The sequence below is a fragment of the Oncorhynchus mykiss genome, chromosome 1 (assembly GCF_013265735.2).
Source record: "Oncorhynchus mykiss isolate Arlee chromosome 1, USDA_OmykA_1.1, whole genome shotgun sequence".
NCBI lineage: Eukaryota > Metazoa > Chordata > Actinopteri > Salmoniformes > Salmonidae > Oncorhynchus > Oncorhynchus mykiss.
The window spans coordinates 32,910,673-32,932,621 of record NC_048565.1 but is presented as its reverse complement, the minus strand read 5'-3'; the positions used below and the strand labels follow the sequence as shown (position 1 = coordinate 32,932,621).

Genomic DNA, 21,949 nt, shown 5'->3' with positions numbered 1-21,949 from the left:
TAGAACCATCACATCCGTGTGTTCGTACGTGTCAAAAGGATCAAGCCTAACCCAAACCTTAACTTAATCCTAACCTCAAAAATGTGGAGTTAATGCCTAAACTGAAACACTTTGCAACAGCTTCAAATTGTGACTTTTGAGAAACATGGATGAACGTCTAATTATGATGTGAGACTGTGAGAGCTAGTTGGGAGGAGAGGCCCAGACAGGTGTAGTTATTTTCTCTCTCTCTGTGTGTGTGTGTGTGTGTGTGTGTGTGTGTGTGTGTGTGTGTGTGTGTGTGTGTGTGTGTGTGTGTGTGTGTGTGTGTGTGTGTGTGTGTGTGTGTGTGTGTGTGAGAGAGAGAGAGAGAGAGAGAGAGAGAGAGAGAGAGAGAGAGAGAGAGAGAGGGAGAGAGAGAGAGAGAGCGAGAGAGAGAGAGAGAGAGAGAGAGAGAGAGAGAGAGAGTCTCACAGTAGGTATGGTGTTCTTTGGATGCAACTCAGCATTCTTTGTCCTCCAAACACGACGAGTTGAGTTTTTACCAAAAAGTTATATTTTGATTTAATCTGACCATATGACATTATCTTCTTCTTCTGGATCATCCAAATGCTGTCTAGCAAACTTCAGATGGGCCTGGACATGTACTGGCTTAAGCAGGGGGACACGTCTGGCACTGCAAGATTTGAGTCCCTGGCGGCGTAGTGTGTTACTGATGGTAGGCATTGTTACTTTGGTCCCAGCTCTCTGCAGGTCATTCACTAGGTCCCCCCGTGTGGTTCTGGGATTTTTGCTCACCATTCTTGTGATCATTTTGATCCAACGGAGTGAGATCTTGCGAGGGAGATTATCAGTGGTCTTGTATGTCTTCCATTTCCTAATAATTGCTCCCACAGTTGATTTCTTCAGTTGATTTCTTCAAACCAAGCTGCTTACCTATTGCAGATTGTCTTCCCAGCCTGGTGCAGGTCTACAATTTTGTTTCTGGTGTCCTTTGACAGCTCTTTGGTCTTGGCCATAGTGGAGTTTGGAGTGTGACTGTTTGAGGTTGTGGACAGGTGTCTTTTATACTGATAACAAGTTCAAACAGGTGCCATTAATAAAGGGAAAGAGTGGAGGACAGAGGAGCCTCTTTAAGAAGAAGTTACAGGTCTGTGAGAGACAGAAATCTTGCTTGTTTGTAGGTGACCAAATACATATTTTCCACCATAATTTACAAATCAATTCATTAAACATCCTACATTGTGATTTTCTGGATTTTTTTTCTCATTTTGTGTAACGGTTTTCCTGTTGTGAAGGAGAGGCGGACCAAAACACAGCGTGGTGGTTATTCATGTTTTTTAATAAAGACACTAGACATGAATAAACTAACAAAACAATACACGAGGAAATCCAAAAACAGCCCTATCTGGTGCAAAACACAGAGACAGGAACAATCACCCACAAACACACAGTGAAACCCAGGCTACCTAAATATGGTTCCCAATCAGAGACAATGACTAACACCTGCCTCTGATTGAGAACCATATCAGGCCAGACATAGAAATAGACAAACAAGACATCCAACATAGAATGCCCACTCAGATCACACCCTGACCAACCAAAACATAGAAACATACAAAGCAAACTATGGTCAGGGTGTGACAGTACACCCCCCCCCCCCCCCCCCCAAGGTGCGGATGGGTGGGCATCTGTCCGCGGTGGCGGCTCTGGTGCTGGACGTGGCCCCCGCTTCACCGTAGTCTTAGTCCCCCACCTTGTCCTCTTCCGTGGCCTCCTAGCCACGGCGACCCTACTTAATGACACTGGACTGAGGGGCAGCTCGGGACAGGGGGCAGCTGCTCGGGACAGAGGGGCAGCTGCTCGGGACAGAGGGGCTCTGGCGGCCCCTGGCTGACTGGCGGCACTGGCGGCCCCTGGCTGACTGGCAGCACTGGCGGCCCCTGGCTGACTGGCGGCCCCTGGCTGACTGGCGGCACTGGCGGCACTGGCGGCACTGGCGGCACTGGCTGACTGGCGGCACTGGCTGACTGGCGGCACTGGCGGCCCCTGGCTGACTGGCGGCACTGGCGGCCCCTTTCAGACTGGCGGCACTGGCGGCTCCTTGCAGACTGGCGGCACTGGCGGCTCCTTGCAGACTGGCGGCACTGGCGGCTCCGGGCAGACTGGCGGCACTGGCGGCGCCGGGCAGACTGGCGGCACTGGCGGCGCTGGGCAGACGGGTGGCTCAGGCGGCGCTGGGCAGACTGGCGGCACTGGCGGCGCTGGGCAGACGGGTGGCTCAGGCGGCGCTGGGCAGACGGGTAGCTCAGATAGCGCTGGGCAGACGGGAAGCTCCGGCAACGCTGGAGAGGAAGGCTCTGGCAGCGCTGGACTGAGTAGCTCTGGTAGCACCGAACAGGCGGGAGACTCCGGCTGCGCTGGAGAGGCGGAAGGCTCCGGCAGCGCTAGAGAGGCGGGAGACTCCGGGAGCGCTAGAGAGGCGGGAGACTCCAGCAGCGCTGGACAGGCGAGGCGCACTGTAGGCCTGATGCGTGGTGCTGGCACTGGTGGTACTGGGCCGAGAACACGCACAGGAAGCCTGGTGCGAGGGGCTGCCACCTGAGGGCTGGTGCGTGGAGGTGGTGACGGATAGACCGGACCGTGCAGGCGCACTGGAGCTCTGGAGCACCGAGCCTGCCCAACCTTACCTGGTTGAATGGTCCCGGTCGCCCTGCCAGTGCGGCGAGGTGGAATAGCCCGCACTGGGCTGGGCTGGTGCCATGTAAGCCGGCCCAAGGAGACGCACTGGAGACCAGATGCGTAGAGCCGGCTTCATGGCACTTGGCTCGATGCCCACTCTAGCCCGGCCGATACGCTGAGCTGCAATGTACCGCACCGGGCTTTTCACCCGCACTGGGGACACCGTGCGCTCCACCGCATAACACGGTGCCTGCCCAGTCTCTCTCGCCCCCCGGTAAGCACAGGAAGTTGGCGCAGGTCTCCTACCTGGCTTCGCCACACTTCCTGTGTGCCCCCCCCAATAAATTTTTGTGGCTGCCTCTCGGGCTTCCTTGCCAGCCGTGGTCCCACATATCGCCGGCTCCTCTCTCCGGCTGCCTCTGCTCTCCTAGTTGCCTTCACCTGTTCCCATGGAAGGCGATCCTTTCCCGCCAGGATCTCCTCCCAGGTGTAGCAACCCTTGCCGTCCAATACATCGTTCCATGTCCATTCCTCTTTGCGCCGCTGTTGCTGTTGCCCGTTACCACGCCGCTTGGTCCTGTTGAGGTGGGTGATTCTGTAACGGTTTTCTGTATGGGAAAGAGAGTCAGACCAAAATGCGGCGTGGCTATTGCGATCCATGTTTAATGGGACAAAGAAAACACGATCAAATACAAAAACAAATAAACGTAACACGAAAACCGAAACAGCCTAATACTGGTGCAAAGTAACACAGCGACAGAACAAGGACAATCACCCACAAAACCCAACACCAAACAGGCTACCTAAATATGGTTCCCAATCAGAGACAATGACGAACACCTGCCTCTGATTGAGAACCATATCAGGCCAAACATAGAACTAGACAAACTAGACATGTAACATAGAATGCCCACTCAGCTCAAACCCTGACCAACCAAAACATAGAAACATACAAATCAAAACATGGTCAGGGTGTGACATTTTGTCTGTCATAGTTGAAGTGTACCTATGAGGAAATTTACAGGCCTCTCTCATTTGGTGGCTGACTAAATACTTTTTTGCCCCACTGTATGGTCTCGTGTAAAATACTTTTTTGAGGGTCGTGCTGATTATGATGACCTAATGCTAAGCTAATTGCCAGATATGTGTGGAGCATTGATTAATGATCTGAAGCGATCGGGTGAGCATACATCTTGAAAATAAGTCTGCAGTGATGAGGAGAGAGAGGCCAAAATCAATGGAATGTTGAACCAAAGCCATGACACACAAACACAAACACATGTTTGTTGACATCATACAATGCATTCTGGTTGTCACGTAAACGTCTGTCAGACCAAAGATGTTATAACAAAACGAGGTGAAGGGATGGTTCACTTGTCTTTCAAGTAAACCTCCGGGAAGTGAATGATGAAGTGAATGATGGTAGACGACACAACATGCATACTGCAAACAGACCCAACTCTTCTTGTAATCTCTTTTCTTTGGTTGACGCAGGGGACACCGGATTCATTTAGATTTTTTAGAAAGTGTTTTACTCAATTTATTATTATTTAGATTATGAAGTGTGATGAATTGTAAATAGTAATTGTTACTAGATAATTAATATTATGGTTTCTGTCAGTCGAGTTAGCTAAATATGACCGGTTGTGTTAGGTCACTCTTTTCCCAGTTAGCACTAAGACTAATGTCTGCTACATTTTCCAATTTTGATGAGACTTGTGTTATGCTGTTGCTACTTCTGTGAATGTATGAACATGGAATCCCCAAAAAAACTGCTCACAATGAGTACATAACTATGTAAAGACTGTGTTTGTGCAAAATGTTTCTGAGAAAGAAAAGTGTGGACAGCTCAAATGCAGTCAATTGTAACTGGAGGTTCTAAATAAGTTTGAGTGTACGCTGCAAGGACCACTGTAGAACCATCACATCCGTGTGTTCGTACGTGTCAAAAGGATCAAGCCTAACCCAAACCTTAACTTAATCCTAACCTCAAAAATGTGGAGTTAATGCCTAAACTGAAACACTTTGCAACAGCTTCAAATTGTGACTTTTGAGAAACATGGATGAACGTCTAATTATGATGTGAGACTGTGAGAGCTAGTTGGGAGGAGAGGCCCAGACAGGTGTAGTTATTTTCTCTCTCTCTGTGTGTGTGTGTGTGTGTGTGTGTGTGTGTGTGTGTGTGTGTGTGTGTGTGTGTGTGTGTGTGTGTGTGTGTGTGTGTGTGTGTGTGTGTGTGTGTGTGTGAGAGAGAGAGAGAGAGAGAGAGAGAGAGAGAGAGAGAGAGAGAGAGAGAGAGGGAGAGAGAGAGAGAGAGCGAGAGAGAGAGAGAGAGAGAGAGAGAGAGAGAGAGAGAGAGAGAGAGAGAGAGCAGACGTACACTCCTCAGGTCAGTAGCTGTCCATTGGGGTGTGTGACCTGCAATCTGCTGGCCATGCCTCTGTAGCCTGGATAATTAGAGACCTGCCCCCTGTTAGGAGCTATAAAAAAAAGTCCATATGACAGAGCACCTTCATAAGCATCAGACCGCAATACAGATGGATGTGTGTGACAACTTCTTGTTCTAACTTACTCTCTTGTTTATCTGACTATAACGGCCAGTAGCTGTATTGACCAAAGGTAATGTAACCTCATGGTTCTTACTAGTCCATGTGTTTATTTCACTGTATTGCCAATATTAATAAGCTATATTGACCAAAGCGAATGGTTCTAACTAGCTACCTTGTCTACAGGACACTAGGCACATTTCGAAGCACACTCCATAGTACACTGACTTCTCTGTGTAAGGGTCCATCCATCATCGGGCTAAGACAGGGCTGAGGACTATGGGTAATGGAGCATGGCTAATGTTATTAGCACCGGGACACAAAAACTCTGTGGGGACTCAAAGACAAGGCGCTCGTTTGGGGGGGAACAGTATCCCAGAGGACCAACTTCCTGCCGCATGAGCAGACCAGCTCTCCCTAGGCAGGGGAAGTGTTAGGCAGCAGCACGCAAGCTCTCCTAACACACACACACACACACACACACACACACACATGCACACACACACACTCACAAAGTAGCTTTCCCAACACATGAGGGAGCGGTCTGCAGGGGTCTCTAGTCCATAAACAAATCGATATGGAGGGGCATAGCTGCACCCCTATTCACCAACTCAACCACGCCCCCTCAAACACATCAGAGAGACAAAATAGCCTGATATACTATGTTCTCTCTCTCCCTCCATTTTTTCTCACTCTTCATCCCTCCCTCTCCCTCCCAACCACTCTCTCCCTCTCTTTCTATGTCCCTCTCCCTCCATCCCACCCTCCTTTCTCTCTCTAGGTCTGCTGTGCTGGGGTCTATGGGGAGAAACAGTGGACAAAGCTGTGGTGCTGAGGGACCCTTATGGGTCAAAGCAGCTTTCTAGACTCTCTGCATACATGCATGCCACAGGGACAATGAGGCCTTTATTAGGAAGGCCAGCATCTGACACACACACATACAAACACACACACACACACACACACACACACACACACACACACACACACACACACACACACACACACACTGGCTTAATATGAGCTAGGGAACACTGGAGCAATGGGGCTGCAGTCTGGGAGAGCTGTCACTGACACCAGGGCTGTGAGTGTGTGCGTGTGTCTGTACGAGCATGTGTCTGTACATGTGTGCGTCTGTAGACGCTCAGGTATGTGTGCATATGTGCTGTATGTTGTTGGGATGTTGCATATGGTGATGCAGAAGTATAGGAAACAGAACACCAGTTTAACACTGTACTTCGCCCAGTCATCTCGTCATGCATACAAAACAGACTGGCTGCACAGTATACAATAAAGATTTGATTACATTTGCAATCAAAAATGACTTTGTCTGAAATGTCTCCGTACGCTTGGCTAACTTCACAATACACAGATCTGCTTACTGAACACTGTGGTTCGAATGCTGGTTAGGTTCTTGTTTGGGTGGTTGGTTGGTTGGTTGGTTGGTTGGTTGGTTGGTTGACTGTGTGTGTGTGTGTGTGTGTGTGTGTGTGTGTGTGTGTGTGTGTGTGTGTGTGTGTGTGTGTGTGTGTGTGTGTGTGTGTGTGTGTGTGTGTGTGTGTGTGTGTGTGTGTGTGTGTGTGTGCGTGCGTGCGTGCGTGTGGCCCAGCCATGCATGGAGCATCTTTGCATTCTGTTCAAAAGGAGCTACACACTTACATAATGGCATTCTAAAGACTATATGCACACACACACACACACACACACACACACACACACACACACACACACTCACACTCACAGTAGGGGTGACACCATTGAGACATTCCATATTTGTTTAGAGAAACACAGAGATGTGGGTTTTCAGAGGAGGGGGGAGGGAAAGAGGAAGGAAGAGGGGGGGAAAGAGTGTAGGAGGAATGACGAGAGCCCACTAGCCTACAGCATATAACATGTGTATACCATGAATGTCCTGGCATGGATAAGGCAGTAGGCTGTAGGCCAACAATGCATGTTTCTTTGTTCCCATCTATTTATTCAGAGTTTCAGAATCAGATATTATACTGCCTAATGGTGTAGCATTTCGTTTAACAGGGACTTGTGATGAAAACATTTAGAGCACAAAACCCTACACATATTACTGGCATACCTTTTGGCTGGAAGTTGAGGATGAGTTATCATATGTAGGCTATGTGTTATTTTCAACCTTAGGCCTACATAAAGATGTGAGATCTTAATTTGATCACTCTGTTGTTCCAGGAAATGTCAAGGTCTATTTGTGTTTTAAAAAGACTTCTAAAGTTTGTAATTTACATTTTAAAAAATGTGATTTTATTTTCCCTAACTGCAACTGTATCAACCCCTAAAAAAAGTGTCTATCCATTATAATCCACGCCATAATTTACATTTCCTGTTGTTGCAGGATTATTTTCCTGCTGTAAAAAACTGGTCAGATTAATAACCTACACCTGTAGCAATTCTTGTTTTCTTTATCCCGTCTTACTAAAACAAACATGAGTTTATTTTGATCTGGTTAATCATACATTATCTTATTATACATTATCCTATTTTACAATCTGATTTTATTAATTATACATTCCAAATATGTGTCAGTATGTGCTTACATTTTGTTTTCACAAGGTTGGTGATTCCCCCCCCCCCCTCCTCCCCTCTCTCTCTGTTATTCTGGTAAAAGGGGTGAATGGCCAAGGTTTCTTTTTATGCAATAAAAAGATGTCCTTGCCAGATCGATTGTTGTTGCTAGGAGACTGAAGCATCCTCTGGCAAGGGCTGCCCGCGCTCTGGTACTAGATGTATTTTTTTCCTCCTCACGCTCTCTCTATCTCTCTCTCTCTCGCTCTTTCTCTCTCTCTCTCTCAGTTTGACTCTGAGGGATCAGGAGTAAGACAAACTCGCCTCAAGTGCTCAAATAACTGCAAGATTTGCGCGCCTCACATTCTAAATAAAGTAAGTAATTTGTATTTTTAATCTCTGGACATTGGATTTAAAATGTGGCCATTTGCAAGAACGCATAAACCTACGTAGGATCATTTTTGACAGGTAGTCCACATGCGCGCGCTCAGGCAAGTTCAATTAAATGTTGACGGAATGACGTGAGTAAAATAAAAATGTATGTTGTGGTGTGGTGTGCATTGTATTTACAGACACGCAATCATATCTGCATCCTTCATCATCATCAGATATGATGTGTGAGTGATAACCTAATATTTGATTAATGACAATTCTCTTTCTTGACTAGAGCAAAATCAACTTGGCAGAGAAACTAAGGTTAAGTCAGACTGCCATATCGGAGAAAAATAAAAGAAAATGTATATTTCCTCGCGTAGCAGTAGCAGTGTTTTCCGCAGCGTAGAGAAGTTATTTGGGCTGTTATATAATTCGTTAGGCTACAGACATCAAATGGACAGAGGATCCCACGAAACCAAACTAAGAAACGATGTGTGAAGGGGTAATAACTGCTTTCTAACCTCGGTGACACATTTGATGGATACAGTTACTGATGAGTTCATACAAGTATTTTGTTTCGGAGTATGTTCCACCAACTAAGTGGACCAGAACGCATCGATTTACCCATCAATCTGCGGTGTGCTCCGCTACTTTGCCCTCCTCGTAAGCAGGTGAGCGCGCGCGTGCGTTTGCGTTCCTACCTGTCTTCCCTTCCAGGCGGATTTGGGATTTAGTAGGTTGTATTTAGTCAGTGGTGTCGATTACCACAAACTCATTTATGTGTTGTTATAGTTAGTTGGATGTAGGCTAGATGGATCTTGTTTTAGTGAAGTGAACTGGACAGTGTCCTGGTATTCGGGGACTGTTGCCACTGTGTTTCTCTGCTGCCTCTCAGGACTCTCTGACTGACAGACTAGGGGCTCTATTTTTAAAAACCTAATGCAATGGTAAATCTGAGCATAGGCGGTAGGGCTATAGGTTCAGGGGTGTGTCAGAAATATACTACATGACCAAAAGAATGTGAACACCTGCTCATGGGAAGGCTTTCCACTAGATGTTGAAACGTTGCTGCGGGGACTTGCTTCCACTCAGCCACAAGAGCATTAGTGAGGTCGGCACTGATGTTGGGTGATTAGGCCTGGTTCACAGTCGGCGTTCTAATTCATACCAAAGGTGTACGATGGGGTTGAGGTCAGGGCTCTATGCAGGTCAGTCAAATTCTTCCACAAACCATTTATGTATGGACCTCGCTTTGTGCACTGTCTTGCTGAAACGGGAAAGGGCCTTCCTCAAACAGTTGCCACAAAGTTGGAAGCACAGAAGCATCTAGAATGTATGTTATAGCGTTAAGATTTCCCTTCACTGGAACTAAGGGACCTAGCCCAAACCACTAAGGGGCCTAGCCCAAACCACTAAGGAGCCTAGCCCAAACCACTAAGGGGCCTAGCCCAAACCACTAAGGAGCCTAGCCCAAACCATGAAAATCAGCCCCAGACCATTATTTGTCCTCCACCAAACTTAACAGTTGGCACTGCGCATTTGACAGGTAATGTTCTCCTGATAGCTGACAAACCCAGATTGGTCCATCGGACTTCCAGATGGTGAAGCGTGATTCATCACTGCTCCAGAGTCCAATGGTGGAGAGTTTTACACTTAGCATTGCACATGGTGATTTTAGGCTCTTGTGCGGCTGCTAGGCCATGGAAACCCATTTCATGAAGCTCCTGACGAACAATTATTGTGCTGACGTTGCTTCCAGAGACAGTTTGGAACTCGGTAGTGAGTGTTGAAACCAAGGACAGATGATTTTTACGTGCTACACTCTCCTGTTATGTGAGCTTGTGTAGAATACCACTTCGCGGCTGAGCCGTTGTTGCTCCTAGGTATTTCCATTTCACAATAACAACATTGGGGCAGCTTGACAGAGGCAGCTCCAGCAGGGCAGAAATATGACAAACTGACTTGGAAAGGTGGCATCCTATGACGGTGCCACATTGAAAGTCACTGAGCTCTTCCATTCTACTGCCAATGTTTGTCTATGGAGATTGTATGGCTGTGTGCTCGATTTTATACACCTGTCAGCAACGGGTCTGGCTGAAATAGCCTAATCCACTCATTTGAAGGGGTGTCCACATACCTTTGTATACATAGTGTATGTTTTCTATTTTTATTTTCACAATTTTCAGCGCACTTGCTGGCATTGGTGCACAAGGGATGGTTGTTGATGAATAAACAAGTTGTGGGTGTGTCAAGGCTTGGCCCCTCCCTGGCCAATCAGAACATACTCCATGGCCAAATATGTGGTTGCTTCAAGTTGTGTATTTTTGGTCTTTTAATTATTGCCTTGGATTCAACTCCAATTCCAATATTAGTCAGTTATAGTTTGTTAAATGGCTTACAGAAACAAAATAATAAAATGTAGACCTATCTTTGCTAAATACCTTTAACTTGAACCCATTTGCAGTACACATTGTTCTAATTAATTGCATGGCTCCAATAGCATGCACACTCATATAGGGGCTAGGCATTATGGCTGAGCATGGACATGCTGAACATTGTCAATATCAAGATTAAATTCAATATTGATAAGGCCTAAAAAGAGAACAAATAATTCTAATCAAATTCTAAACAAAACAAAACAACAGCTTGTTTTAAGTAGGCTATGTCACACTTACAAGCACCATCATTTCTCCCCGTGGGCATATAATATGAAAACAACGCAGACTATGCCCATCCAAACTTTTCACAGTAGCTGGACAAAGTTCAAATAAGAGAAAGGGAGAATGTCCACTCACCGTTATACTGCTCCCAAATAGGCATATGTTTTATAAACATAATCGGAACCATATTACAGATCTTCAGAAATTGCTTTGCAATCGCGTCACGGACGTTGTCACCATAATACCAGGAAGGTGAATCAACAAGCAATCAGTATTTTTTTTAACAACAACAACAATAAATACATGCTAAATGTAATGATATCATAAAATATCAAGGATAAAAAAGACACGCATTGCCCTTGAACCATCCTTTGTTCCAGTAGAAAATATGAACATATGAAACAGAAAACAAGCAATTGTTACAGTTTACATGTAACTTCTAAATATGAGGTTCACCAGTGTTCACCGAGGTTCTCGTCTCTCGTTTCATGATGTGCATGGACACGAAGCCTACATCATGAAGGGGGGTTTACGCAGTACCAAAACGGGACCTGTATGGCTCAAATAACGTTGGCCTGCTTACAATGCATAAATAAAAAGGGAATGTCATCTCACTATTTTACTCTCAAACGTTATATTTTAATGAAGCTTTGGTGATTAAGATTTATTTCCAACCTTTCTCAGGAGCCAAAGTCCAACACAGCCTCACAATCAATTGAACGACAAAAACGCACGAAATCTGCTGAAATACATTTTGTAAATATATGCGCGAATTGAATGTGAGGCTGGGCTGCAAAACCTGTATCGACAGTCTTGACTACTTCGTGATTCCATTGGGCCGGACAAAAAAAGCCTTAATTGAGTGAAGGGGTGGCTATGCTTGGTTATTAACCAAATAAAGCAAAATTGGAAAAACATATATATTTTTTCTAAATTCAAAGTATAAAGGCACCAAAAGCACATCAGTTTAGGGCAGGTAGCCTAGTGGTTAGTGTGTTGGGCCACTAACCGAAAGGTTGCTGGATCAAATCCCAGAGCTGACATGATAAAAATTGTAGCAGTTAACCCACTGTTTCCCTGGTGCGGTGGATGTCAATTAAGGCAGCCCCCGCACCTCTCTGATTCAGCGGGGTTGGGTTAAATGCGAAAGACACATTTCAGTTGAAGGCATTCAATTGTACAACTATCTAGGTATCTAAAACCATTTTTTTGTTTGTAATAAATATCCCTATCTGCGCTGCCTCAAATTAGCACTTTAGATTATGTTTTGGAAATGCCAGTGGACCAGTTTTTACATGACAAAATTGCAAAATAATGTGCGTTGACACTAGCGCCGCCTTTACGCCAGCCGAAAATAGAGCCCAAGGTGTGTCAGTGTGTGTGTGCGTAAGTGAGTGAGTGTGTGTGTGTTTCTCTCTCTTGACTTGTCTGTGTGTCACAGGGTGTCTCTCCTAAAAGGGCTCTTTCACCCCACATAGCTTTACCTGGCTCTCCTGAGTGCTTTGCTCTTCATTGTGTTTGTGTGTGTGTGTGTGTGTGTGTGTGTGTGTGTGTGTGTGTGTGTGTGTGTGTGTGTGTGTGAGTATGTGAGTATGTTTGCATAATGGATACGTGAGTCTGTTCCGTAGAGTATGTGTGTGTGTATGTGATGATACATAATTGATTCCCCCACTGTCTGTACAGCATTTGTATCTGTATGTTTGTTGTTGTTGGTTGGTTATACATCTCTGCCTCCATAAACCAGTTACTATTATATAAATCTATCACAATGAGTAGTAGGCTAGTTGAAATCTATCACTATTCTGAATCAAGTAGCTCAAGTAGCTCTCTTTATTACTGTCAACGGTCAAGTTTAGGGATGATCAGTAATTCAATCTGGAAACTTCACAATAGGTTTTTTAGAGAAAGAGAGGGAGCGAGAATGAGTGTGTGTGTTCATGTAATGACACAATATTGCGGTGCACGTGTGTGTGAATATGATATGGCCTTGTATAGGCCAGGCGTTTGTGTAGATGTGTATAGATGATGCATGCGTGTGTGTGTGTGCATATATGGCCTTCCAGATGATATTTTCCATGCAGAGCTGTACTCTGTGGGCTGAATGCAGTACAGAGCCTCCATCACATCATTAGCAGTTCAACAGCATTCTCTCTACTCAGCACAGGGAAATAAGCTCTTCTCAACTGAATATTTCTGTGTCAAATCTTAAAACAATTCAAGTTTATTGGTCGCATACATAGTTAAGCAGACTTTATAGCAGGTGCAGCGAAAATCTTGTGTCACTAGCTCCTAAAAGTGCAGTAAAAAATGTAAAACTAAATAATAATCAAATAATAGTACACAAATAATAATCAAAACTAGAAGCAAGAAATCACAAGTGTCAGGACGAATCCAGTTAACAAGGTGACAGGGAGGTGACAGGCTAAAGAATCATTTTTAAGCCTTGAGACATTTGAGACATGGATTGTGTATGTGTGTCATTCAGAGGGTGAATGGGCAAGACAAAATATTTAAGTGCCTTTGAATGGGGTATGGTAGTTTTGTATACTCAGTGTATAATACAATGAGCTATGTCAAGAATCCAGTATAAAAAAAACAAATATATGTGTATCAGAAAACTAAATGCAATGTACAGTTCTAGATATATTAGAGTGAGCTATGTGAAGAGTACAGGATATGGATGAGAATCTGGCACATAACCAGTATATAAATAAGAATCCAGTATATAAATATGCGTAGTTTATGAACAGTGGAACCAAAACGCAATGTTCAGTAGTAGATGCATGTATATAAGAATGTGGAAAATACAGTATATGAATACACAGGGTGATAAACAGTATAAAGGAAACAGTCCAGTGTTTTATGTCTCTATATACAGTGAGGTCCAACATTTTCGACACCCTCGATAAAAATGAGCAACAATGACTACTCAAAACAAATAATTAAAACACTGAAAAGGGGAAAATCACATTTCCCTGTGTCTGTGTGTACGTGCATGTGTCTGTCTGTGTCTGTGTTTGTGTCTGTGTGTGCATGTGTGGGCATATGTGTGTATATTAGTCCGGGTGCCGTTCGTCTGTCTGTCCGTCAGTCCTCAAGGTCTGTCAGTCTTTTCATACAGTAGCCAGACATGATAGGACAGAGGGCTTTGGGCATTGACATGAACAGCATGTACAAGGAGACAAATCCCTGAACTGCTTCTGCGTGTCACCTGATGGTGCATTTATTGCTTTTTCTGGGAATCCGAAAACTGGAATGTCGTGAATTCATATGGCGCCCATGCAGTTCAGGTGTAGTGGTGTTACACTAAACGGATGTATGAGTATGTTGTTTGTAGAATGAGTCAATGATGTCAATGGTTCATGTACAGTAAAATACAGCTCATACCATCCTGCAGTTTTAGGTGCAGTATTGTGTTCTGCTTACGTAGTGTAGTGTGTGTGTTTGTATCTAGACAGTGGGACGGCTTTATTGACCAGAAGTTCTATGTTGTTCGATGCACTTAATGTGTCTCTGTAAAACTTACACCGTTCTGCTCTGTCAAAGAAACAGAGAGACGACAAACCACTGCTGCTGCATGTAGTGCGCCACTTAACAACACACACACTACATCTCTCTCTCTCTCTCTCTCTGTGTGTGTGTGTGTGTTTACTGAGGCAGTGAACGGGTAGTGTAATGTATAGGTCTGGGGTTCTTTTCTGCTTATGCATTCTAATTTTGACGCCAAATCCACTGCTGGTGTGTGTGGCCAAATCAATAAATCAATCATTAAAATTGATTTATAAAGCCCTTTTTACATCTGCTGATGTCAAAGTGTAATACAAAACCCAGCCTAAAACCCCAAACAGCAAGCAATGCAGATGTAGAAGTACGGTGGCTAGGAAAAACTCCCTAGAAAGGCAGGAACCTAGAAAGAAACATAGAGAGGAACCAGGCTCTGAGGGGTGGGCAGTCCTCTTCTGTCTGTGCCGGATGGAGATTATAACAGTACATGGCCAAGATTTTCAAACATTCCTGGATGACCAGCAGTGTCAAAGAATAATAATCACAGTGGTTGTAGAGGGTGCAACAGGAGCACCTCAGGAGTAAACGTTTTTCATAGCCGATCATTCAGAGTTAGAGACAGCAGGTGCGGTAGAGAGAGAGAGAGTCGAAAACAGCACGTCTGGGGAACAGGTCAGGGTTCCATAGCTGCAGGCAGAACAGTTGAAACTGGAGCAGCAGCACGACCAAAGAGCTCTATTTTCATGTCATCCGACAAATGTAAATGCTTGGAGTTTTCTAAATGCCATTGGCACTTGGATTGGGGCTGGTGCTTTACTCAGATGTATGCAGGGAGCTGTCCTCAGATAATCGCATGGTAATCGCATGGTATGCTTTCGCCATAAAGCCTTTTTGAAATCTGACAAAGTGGCTGGTTTAACAAGAAGTTCAGCTTTTAAACGATGTATGACACTTGTATTTTCATGAATGTTGAAAATTATGATTTTTGTATTTTGAATTTCTCACTCTGCAATTTCACCGGAAGTTGTCGAGGTGTGCAGCTAGCGGCACGTCTAGCCCAAAGAGGTCAGGGATACATGGATGGTAGGATGGATCCTGAGAGAGGCTGGGAGTTTCAGGCGCACCGCAGAGGGGTTAATGATACGGTCAATTTCAAAGGGACCAATGAATTGGGGGGAACGTTTATTTGATGCCATCTTCAATGGCAGGTCCTTCGATGAGAGCCATACCATTTAGCCCAGGGTGTAGACTGGGGCTGAGACCCGGCAACGGTTGGCTTGGGACTGGGTCCTGTCGGAGGCACGAAGTAGGGCAGCACGGCCTTCCTCCAGGTACGGTGACAATGGCGCAGATGGTCCTGGACAGAGGGAGCCTCAACCTCTTGGTCGGGGAACAAGGGGGGTTGGTAACCCAGAGCACACTTGAATGGTGAAGTACCTGATGAGGCCTTTTTGAGGGTGTTGTGGGCATATTCAACCCAGGGTAGCAGAGCTCTCCAGGAGGAATGGTTAGCAGAAGTCATGCAGCATAGGGCAGTCTCCATCTATTGGTTGGCCCGTTCGGTCTAGCCGCTGGTCTGGGGGTGATATCCAGAGGAAAGACTGACGTTGATACCAAGAGCTAAACAGAAGGTTCTCCGTACCTGGGAGGTAAACTGGGGTCCTCTGTCGGAAATTATGTCGGTGGGGATGCCATACAGACGGAACACATGGGATACTAACAGGTCTGCAGGCTCCCTGGAGGATGGGAGCTTGGAGATGGGAATGAAGTGAGCCACTTTGGAAAACCTGTCAATAATGGTGAGGATGGCGGTGTTGCCGTTAGATGGGGGAAGGCCAGTGACGAATTTCAGAGCTATGTGTGACCAGGGGCAACAGGATATGGAAAGAGTGCGGGGCAGACCGGAAGTGGGTTTAGTGTAGGTTTTGTTCCGGGCACAAAACGAACAGGCTGAGACAAACTGTCGGACATCTCTCTCGATGGTGGACCACCAAAAGCACTGACGCAGGAAGGCGAGGGTCCGGTTCATACCAGGGTGACAGGGGAGGTGGGTAGAATGGCCCCACTGAAAAACATCAGAGCAAACACAATCAGGAACAAACAGAGCATTACTAGGACTGTTTCCCGGGTCAGGCTGGTTCTGCTGAGCCTGGCGGATACGGAACTTGATCTCCCAGGCGACGGCGGCAACTATGCAGGTGGATGGCACAATGACTTCCGGCTCTGTACCCGTGTTGTCTGTGGTGAACTGGCGGGAGAGGGCATCAGGCTTGGTAGTCTTCGCACCTGGGCGAGAGGTTAAACAACCAGCTACTGGGGAGAGGAGTTCCAGGCTGGAGGTCAATGGCACAGTCGTACGACAGATGAGGCGGCAGCGACAGGGCATGGTGCTTGCTGAACACAGGTGCTAGATCATGATACATGGGAGGAAGTGATGACAGGTCCGAAGGTTCTGGAATGGACTGGGGAACAGACAAGACAGGGGCAAGGGCAGAATGTAGACATTTTGAGTGACACAATTAACTCCAAGTGGTTACCCTACCGGCGGTCCAGCCAATCTGTGGGTTGTGTAGCTTCAACCTTGGATGGCCAAGAACCAGGGGAGATTGAGGACAGTCGATTATGTTGAAACTGATCTTTTCCTGGTGTTCTCCAGAGAGACGCAGGATGACAGGGACGGTTCTCTCACAGACACGGGCGAGGAGCTGTCCGTTGACAGTGTTGGCATCGAGAGGTGATACGAGTGGGACAGTGTCCAGGCCCAACTGGGTAACAACACCTCGGTCCAGGAAGCTCTCGCCTGGATCGATGAGAACAGACAGAGGGAAAGCCTGGCTCTGCCACACAATGTTGCCTTCAAGCAGGAGTCTGGGGGAAGATGGGCAGGCACTTTGGCTCAACAGTATATCCCTTTTCCTTGCTGGATGCAGGGAACAAGTGGAGACAAAGTGACCAACCTGGCCACAGTATAGGCAGCTCCTAGCGCCGATTCGCCACTGCCTCTCCTCTGGAGAGAGACGGGCCCGGCCGAGCTGCATGGGTTCCAGATCTGGGAGAGCCTTGGAAGGGGATGCAGTCGGAGAAGTAGGACAAGGGACTGAAGCAGAGCCTTGACGGAGGGACAGGAGTCGATTAGCGGCATCCTTACCGCAGATCGGGTGGTCGAAGACCTTCATCTCCTCCGTGAATCTGGAGTAGGAGATGCAGATGGGAACTGTCTCTCCCACACCGCCTTGGCCCAGGAAATCGCTGCTCCATGGAGGCAGCCAATCAGGAAGGAAATCTTGGCCGTTTGCAAGCATAAGAGTAGGACTGTTGCTCAAATATGAGTGAACATTGCACCAAAAGGGCTCTGCAAGCTCCGAGGTTGCCATCATAACGCTCGGAAGTTGGAACAAATGGCTCCTGGAGTGGAGAAGAAGGATTTGGGACTGGTTGTGATCTCTCGCGAAGGTTTGGTCCTGTAGGTCAGACAGGCACCGTGAAAACTCCTTGATGTCCCCCAGAAGGGTTTTCAGGGCTTGGTTATGTTGCTCGGGCAGGGTGCCTTGACCGGCGAGGGTTTGGTAGTGAGTATTTGAGTCTGCTGGGTTCATCTCTTGGGCCAGATCGTACTGTTACGCGGAGTGGAACAGGGGAACCCAAGAGCAGACTCAGATGAGGAGACTGGGATGAAGTAAACAAGGTATTTATTGAAACACAGGGGGGAGATCGAGTGCCGTCCAGTGGAAGCTTGGGTGGCTTGCAGGAAACCAGGTGGGGAGGCTGAGGCTGGAGCGAGAGGGGTTGGGACAGGGTAAGCAGGTCCGGAGGGGAATAAAAGGGAGTAGGAGAGCGGGGAATCCAGGACAGAGTAGCAGGATGCCGTGGAACTGGAGACAGGGACCAGAGTCAAAGTGGGCAGAATGAGCAGAGATTACGATCTGGCAGTGTGGAAGTGGCAGAGCTGAGTATTTATAGAGGTCTTGGTGGGGATCTGCTCTGACTCCAGCACACCTGTCTCCGCCCACACAATCACACACACAGAGAGAGGGGGAGAGGGATTGAGTACTGGGGGAGTGACGGCAGGTCAAGGAGACACAGGATGAGCAGTAGAGGGCATTGGATTAGATGTGACACCCCCAATTGTCCCGATGTTGGGGAATAAGGGATTAAAACTAGTTTTGAGATAAAATATGTCACCAATTATTGTTCCAAAATTATTAAAAAAAATATTTACCTAATGGTGGCGCTCCAAACATGAGCAAATTCCAATTGGAACACAGCCATTTTAGATTCTTATGACATTGCCAGTAGTAAGGTTTGAGTTTGATTTACAAAAAGACAAGGCCTGTAGCTTTCAAATTCTATTTGTATCCCCTAACTCAACGGGCCCTGTACAAGGCCCAAAACAACCGCTCAGAGTTAAGGTCAACGGCATCATGAACTTTAGCAAAAACCTGGTTGCCACTGCCAGGAGGCTGAAACTTGGCCGTAAGTGAATCTTACAGCAAGACAATAACCCCAAGCACCGATCAAAATCCACAAAGAAATGGTTAGTTGGCCACAAAATCATCATTTAGCAATGGCCATTTCAGTGTCCGGACTTGAATCCGGAAGGATTCTGTATGGGGGAATGGTTTAAGATCCCTCCCAATGTGTTCTCCAATTCATTAAACATTTTTTAAAAGTCTGAGTGCTGTTATCCACGCAAGATGAGGTATTGAAAGGTGTTGAAAACATATCATTATGAACTACTGTTCCCTGAAGAAGGGAAATGAGGTAGAACATACTATGGGGAGTTACACTCTCACAACAATGTTTGACAGAATTAAAATCACGCCTGTCAAGGTCAATGAAGTCTGCGCCTCACTGGTGGGAGCCTCGCCTTCAACAGGTGATACGTGTGAGGCTCGGATTCATTCCTTCAATTTACAGTTTTTCTCAATTGTTTACACACTAAAACTGGCCCATGAGGCACAATGACCCAACCTGTAAATAATTTAGTACAACCAGACATCAGATCTGCAATACTACTGGCACATGTTTTGCTTCACACTCAGATTGCAATTCTATAACAAACATTTGGCAAAACACAACACACAATTCTCTACCTGTGGCACAACTTTCACAACTAAAATCTCTTGTGTGCAAATGAAAAGCAACACTGTTCAACACACTAAACCCAATTACCAATTGATCACTTTCTCTCTTCACATGTGCAAACACTAACTGCGTAAATGTTCACTTTGCAATCAGACCTTTGGTGTGAATAAAAAGGTCACAGGTGAGCACTTCTGTGTTTGGATAACAATGGGAGCAAATTGGCAGAAAGAGGTGGAGGAAGAGCAAGAACAGTAATCTCTGATGAAATTTGTGAGACTGTGGTGGACCATGTGGTCAACTGTGGTTTAACCTTGAGAGAGGCTGGGCAGAGAGTGCTGCCCAATCTGAGTCACTTCACCATAGCATCCATCATCCGGACATTCCAAAATGGGAATAGGTATGTACTGCAGACATTGGACCTCTACTACTTTTACAGTGCATTGCGAAAGTATTCACGCCCCTTGGCATTTTTCCTACTTTGTTGCCTTACAACCTGGAATTAAAATAGATCTTTGGGGGTTTGTATCATTTGATTTACACAACAACTTAGAATATGCAAAGTATTTATTTTGAGAAACAAACAAGAAATAAGACATAAAAACGTGCTTAACTATACACCTCCCCATTGCCAATACTTTGTAGAGCCACCTTTTGCAGCAATTACAGCTGCACGTCTCTTGGGGTATGTCTCTGTAAGCTTGGCACATCTAGCCACTGGGATTTTTTCCCATTCTTCAAGGCAAAACTGCTCCAGCTCCTTCAAGTTGGATGGGTTACTGCTGGTGTACACCAATTTTTAAGTCATACCACAGATTCTCTATTGGAATGAGGTCTGAGATTTGACTAGGCCATTCTAAGACATTTAAATGTTTCCCCTTAAACCACTCAAGTGTTGCTTTAGCAGTATGCTTAGGGTAATTGTCCTGCTGGAAGGTGAACCTCCATCCCAGTCTCAAATGTCTGGAAGACTGAAACAGGTTTCCCTCAAGAATGTCCCTGTACTTAGCGCCATCCATCATTCCTTCAATTCTGACCAGTTTCCCAGTTCCTGCCAATGAAAAACATGGTGTTCTCGGGGTGATGAGAGGTGTTGGGTTTGTGCCAGATATAGCATTTTTCTTGATGGCCAGAAAGCTCAATTTTAGTCTCATCTGTCCAGAGTACCTTCTTCCATATGTTTGGGGAGTCTCCAACATGCCTTTTGGCAAACACCAAAAGCGTTTGCTTATATTTCTTCAAGCAATGGCTTTTTTCTGGCCACTCTTCCATTGAGCCCAGCTCTGTAGAGTGTTCTTACTGGTTGGCAGGTGATCAAATACTTATGTCATTCAATAAAATGCAAATGAATTACTTAAAAATCATAAAATGTGATTTACTGGATTTTTGTTTTAGATTCCGTCTCTCACAGTTGAAGTGTACATATGAGAAAATTACAGACCTCTACATGCTTTGTAAGTAGGAAACACTGCCAATTTTGCAGGTTGTCAAATACTTGTTCTCCCCACCGTATATGTTTGGCACATTGGTAACACATTCACCTTTTGATTAGATGACCGGTGTTTGAATCATAGACAGCATCATGATTCATGAAATCTTATTCTAACCAACAATGGGGCATGCTCAGTATAAATACATTGTGATTTAGTTTCGGTATCAGACTAACTTTTCTTCTGATTTTGTTTGCAGAGCATACAGGCTGGCAGTTTATCGCCAGTTCACCCTATGGAATTGGATGAGGTGTACGGTGTTTCCTCCCTGTGTGTGTCATCTCTCTTCCACAAGGCAGCATACCCAGAAGCAAAGGCATTTACATAGGGTTTGAGTTTGAATAAAACCAGTTAATTTGGTAAATCTAGCCTGCTGTAAGACATAGACCTACAGTAATGCCTGCGCCTTATGTAAAAATAGTCTTAGTTTACATATAACCTTTATTTAACTAGGAAAGTCAGTTAAGAACAAATTCTTATTTACAATAACAGCCTACCCTGGTCAAACCCAGATGACACTGGGCCAAGTGTGCAGCACCCTATGGGACTCCCAATTACGGTTGGATATGAACCAGGGACTGTAGTGATGCCTCTTGCACTGAGATGCAGTGTATCGGGAGCACACTCGCCACTCGAGAGCCCAATCACCTTAGTTAGCTTGTCCACTAATGTTATAACAACAGGTTCAAGCGTAACCAGAAACTTGCTTTGAAGATAAAACTACTTTCAACGCACACTAATCCCGTGTCCCTGTCGCTAGAGTAGTGACTTCAACTAGCGTTGGCTGCCATCTATTGGAAAGGAATGGTAACTACATTGGGAAGCTAGTTCGCAGAATCAAAGGAGGCTTTAATATAACATTTAGCAGACACCTTTATCCAAAGCGAACTAGGTACATGGTAATGGTAGATCATAGAAACAAGATTACAAGTTTGATTTCATGGATGGTCAGTTGTTGCATCTATAGCTCTGTCTATGAATTTGAGATTGGTTAGACTTCTCCAGCCAATAGTCTTAGAAACAACATGGATTTGATTGTACTTCCTCCACGATGACATTTTCTTCAGGGATGAAGATGTCATCCTGAAACCAAACAAAC

The 21,949-nt window shown here is 45.6% G+C and overlaps 1 protein-coding gene across 2 annotated transcripts in view; it reads left to right on the top strand.

The window, feature by feature from the left end:
• Positions 1-8,022: 8,022 nt before the first annotated feature.
• grm3 (glutamate receptor, metabotropic 3) overlaps positions 8,023-21,949 on the top strand; it is a 49,684-nt gene continuing 35,757 nt past the window's right edge. For both annotated transcript variants that reach the window (XM_036976060.1, XM_036976052.1), the window contains exon 1: positions 8,023-8,114. The gene's annotated coding sequence lies outside the window, so the exon portion shown is untranslated. The remainder of the gene's footprint in view (positions 8,115-21,949) is intronic.